Consider the following 5,118-nt stretch of genomic DNA (forward strand, 5'->3'; position numbering starts at 1 on the left):
CCTCTCCGAAAGTCACATGGTCTGGTTCATATTTGTATTTCGCACAGGACTATGCTAAAGCTACGGCAAACCGTCGTAAAGCATTTTTAAACATGTGGGCCGATCTACGCTCAATAGGACCCAGATATGGACTTTTTCATCCCTGCCTCTTTAAAGTTACACATAATAATAGAACAACTACTTATGAGGATCCTCTGCGACTACAGAGCTACATCACTTCATGCAAACCGGTTGCTATGGAATCCTCTGGACTCGCATCTTCTTTTAATGCCTGATGTGATTATTTGTTATACTTGTTACTTAAGTAGCTATTGTTCATAATATGTTCTTTCATGGCTCAGAATGGGTTCTTCCCATGTTCTTGGTCTCAATGATGTTGAACTTTTGTAGGTCCTAATTTTTGATTGCCTGTTTTATTTTATTCTCGGTATTACAGTTATTGCTTCGTTTCGTTATATGTATTCTAATGTTTACTCTGTTTTGCCTCTGCAGAAAATTTTTATTCATGTCTCATGATGTCTTCCCGGCTGTCCGTTTAGCCGACCCCTGGATGATTCGTCCATTCCAAGTGGCTCCACCCCTTCCCTCATCTTCACCTGGTTTTTCCTTATGTAGGTATGTCATCCTCCCACAGTTCCACTTCTTTCATGTTTTTAATCTCTTCTTTCCTATTCTTTCCGCATATTCCTTTCCCTCTCATCTTTTGTGTTGTTTTCCTTCTTTCTCTCTCTTTTTTGCATGGCATTTCCTTTTCTGCTCCACTTAACTTCAATTTCGAGGTGGTTTGTTTCCAGCTTCTAATGTTACTTATTTCTCTTATTTCTCATTCACTTTTTTTTCTCCTTACTGAATCACAGCTCCTGTTATCCTTCTTCATGCTTTTTCTGCTTCTCCATTGGACTCTTGGTGTTTTCTTTTACTACTCTCCATTTATTTTTTCTCTCTAACCTGACTCCTAATAACCATGCCTATGTTTCTTTTACTCTTCTTTATTCTTTTTTATGACTCCTTTATTGAATTCCACGGTTATTTTCCATATTTCTCATATGCTAATACTCCTAATCCATTATGCAGTTGAAATTGATGTCTTGGAATGTTAGAGGGCTGAACTCCCCCATAAAAAAACAAAGAGTTCTGACCCATTTAGCTAAGCTAAATGCAGATATAATATTCCTGCAGGAGACTCATCTCATGGAGAATGAGTCGTTAAAACTACAAAAAGGTTGGGTGGGGGAAGTATTTTATTCCAAAGGTGATGTTAAGCGTAATGGAGTCATGATACTATGTCGTAAGTCGCTTAATTTCACGTTTCTTTCACAGGAGTCCGATGTGGATGGTCGTTGGTTTAATGTTAAGTTGATGTTGAAGGATGTTCCAGTCTCTCTTTTTAACTTTTATGGTCCTACTGGTGGTGATTCCTCCTTTTGGCTCTCAATTGCTCAACAGCTTACTCTCTGTATGGAAGATAATTTTATACTAGCAGGAGACTGCAATCAGATTTTTGACCCTTTTGTGGACAGGAACTCTAAAGTATCATTTATCCCCAATAAGCCACATAAATCCTTTGTCCACGCTATTACTCAGCACAAACATTTAGATGCTTGGAGGTTGTGCAATCCAACTACTAGAGAATATACTTTTTATTCCCCTGTGCATCACTCTCAAACACGTATTGATTACTTTTTTGTTTCCCATAACTTATCACAAGCACTTACAAAGGCAGAGATAGGACCCATATTATTATCGGACCATGCACCTATTTCAATTGACTTAGACATTTTACCTAAAGCTAATTTCACTAGATGGAGATTTAATAATTCCCTTTTGTTGGATTCAACATTTTCTTCCTCTTTTTCTACTTTTGTTGAGGAATACTTTTCCATAAATGATACTAACTCTCTACCTTTTTCCATCATATGGGACGCCTTTAAGGCTTCAACAGGAGATTTTATTATAGGTTTTGTGGCCCGAAAACGTAATATTGCTCGCAAGCGCTCGTATTCTTTATTGCAGCATATCAAGAGACTGGAGCATTCTTTTAATACATCTAATTCAAAAGCTGCTCTTGATACACTTATAAAAGCAAAATTACTCTTTAATAAGGAATCAACTGAAAATGCCTCATTGTATTTACTGAAGTCTAGCGCAAAATATTATGGTGGGAAGAATAAGGCGGGAAAATTTTAGCTAATTATCTGAAAACCAAACATAACAAATTGAATATTGACTCTATTTATGATAGTAACTCTACTTTAAAGCTCAAGATGCAGAACTTTTGGATGAAATTGCTCTCTTTTACAAATCATTATACGCTTCTGAAACAGATCCTACAAACCTCATGCTCTCAGCTTTCTTTTCCTCCTTGCACACATCTCAACAGCACTCCCTCGCTTTGTCTTCCTTAGAAACAGACATAACACAACAAGAACTTTTGATTGCACTCCAACACTTAAAGAAAGACAAGGCACCTGGACCTGATGGTTTCACTGTCGAATTTTATTTTCATTTTTCTAAGTTATTACTTCCCAAATTATACCTTTTGATTAATTCCTTTGCCTCTTTGGGGAAATCGGACGGCTCTTTTTCAGATGCTCACATATGCCTAATTCCCAAGGAAGGCAAAGATTTGAAATATTGTCAAAATTACAGACCCATTTCACTTGTAAACATAGACTATAAGATCTTTTCTAAAGCACTTGCCCTGAGTTTGGATCCAATTTTGCCCTCCATTTTGGGCAAGGAGCAGTCTTGTTTCGTGAAGGGGCGAGTTATTAGTGATAATACAAGATTATTTTTTAATATTTTATCTAAAGCCCCATATTTAAAACACTCTCTTGCAGCTATAGCGCTAGATGCTGAGAAGGCATTTGACAGAGTTGAATGGCAATATCTATTTTATACCCTTAAGTGGTCTGGTTTTGGCCCTAAGTTTATCTCCTTGATCTCCCTTTTATATTGCAATCTGCGTGCTGTCGTCTGTGCCAATGGTCTCATATCTTCTTTCATTAGTCTTGGTAGAGGTGTGCGTCAGAGTTGTTCCTTATCCCCTTTTCATTTTAATCTGGCTCTTGAACCCTTTCTTTCGAAAATACGTCAGAATCCACAAATACATGGTTTTAAGACACCAAATACTAATATCAAACTGGCAGCATATGCCGATGATATTTTGCTTTTTATTTATAATCCTACTGAATCCATTCCCGCTTTTTTACAGGAAGTACATGCCTTTTCACTGATCTCAGGGTACAAATTAAACAGTGATAAATGTGAAATTTTGCCTTTAACTAAATTCACTTTTAAGGCTGATTTCATTTCAATCAATTTCTTCCCACATCAAATATCTAGGTCTATATTTCAAGTCCACAATAAAAGACACTGTAAAACCCTTTGTATGACTAATTGTTTTAAAAAATGTCAGAGCTTACTACTAAATGGCATCCCCTTTATCTTTCCTGGTGGGGTCGCTTAGATACAATAAAGATGATGCTTTCCCCTATAATTTTATATACCATTTCCAATATTCCGGTCCCAATTCCTACTAAACTATTTAAGTCTATTAAATCAGTATTATCCTCTTTTCTGTGGAATAAAAAAAAAACGATTATCTGCTTACAAGTTATCAGGTCCTAAAGACGAGGGAGGAGTTAACTTTCCTAACTTTCCTTCTTATCATAAAGCCTTTTTATTACGACAGGCTTCTTACTGGTTACTTGATTCCTCAACAGATTGTCCTTTATGGACATCAGTTGAATGTTCGCTTTTATCCCCGTTTTCGTTTAAGGAATATCTTTCTTTTTCTCGTAAACCCCAAACTTTATCCACTCCCCTTTTCAAACTCACTTTCAAACTTCTTTGCCCTTTATATCCTCTGACTCATGATACTCTTGATTCTATTTTAGCCTCCACTATTTAGCACAATAAAACTTTACTAATACATAATAAACCCTTTTATTGGAAAACATGGAGACAACAAGGTTTATTATGGGTCCATCAATTGTTTTCAAATGATGGCTTTATTCCTTTTTCTTCGCTTAAGCAGACTTATAATTTGCCTGCCTCTTTCTTGTCTAAGTATTACACTCTCCGTACCACAGTACTTGACATATACAATCAACTTCCTAGTAATTCTGCTGAATCTTCAACTATTGCCTCGCCCTCTGGACTGTCCACTATTCTACGCACCAAGCCTAAAGCTTCCACTTTATACGCCTTACTTCAGTCCATAGGCATATCGAGGCAAAAATCCAAGATTGAAATTGCTTGGGAGACAGATTTTAATGTAGTCTGGTCCCTGCCAATGTGGAACAAGATCTGGATTAAAATACGCAAAACCTCAAGAACGGCAAGCTTAACTCAAACATTGTTTTATATTTATAACAGGATCTTGCTCTCTCCACACTCTTTAAATAAAAGGTTTTCCACTGTACAAAATACTTGTTGGTCTTGTGCGTCTCCTGATGCCACCCTTTTTCATATGCTCTTTTTGTGCCCCCCCCCCTGTATGTCAATTCTGGAAACAGGTTTGGTCTCAAATTAATTCAATTTTTGACACCAATTTCTCATTTTCCGTAAGGGACATTTTCCTGGGAAGCCTCTCACCAATTTGGGCTAATTGTGAAATTAATGTTAAAATTGTAGATCTGTTACTAGCTGTTGCTTTTCAGCAGATTACAAGAAACTGGAAAGATTTTGCAAACATTTCTTTCAAAGCTTGGGGGTATGATGTTTGTCATCATCATAGATTAGATACGTTTCTTATTTTTCCTTTCCAAATGGCTACGAAAAGACTTCAGTTATGGTCACCTGTTACTGCCTTTTTTGACAAATGTACATTGCAACATTTTTTAAAACTCCCATCTCAACAAGAAGTTCTTAAACCTCCATGATTTTTCTTGTCGCTTTTCTATTTCTTTTTACAAACTGTGAGCTGTATCATTCCTCTTTTTTTTTCCCTCTGCTGTGATCCTGTTTTTTATCCTCATTTGTTTATTTCTGCTGGATACCTTATATTGTATTGCTTTCTGTTTGAAACCATGTATTGTTTTTTGCCACCTTTTTACCTTTGCCTTTAATAAAAAAAATTGAACTGAAAAGAGTAGGAGCTGGAAATAACAAGAG

Source organism: Triturus cristatus, chromosome 11, assembly GCF_964204655.1.
Source record: "Triturus cristatus chromosome 11, aTriCri1.1, whole genome shotgun sequence".
NCBI classification, from domain to species: domain Eukaryota; kingdom Metazoa; phylum Chordata; class Amphibia; order Caudata; family Salamandridae; genus Triturus; species Triturus cristatus.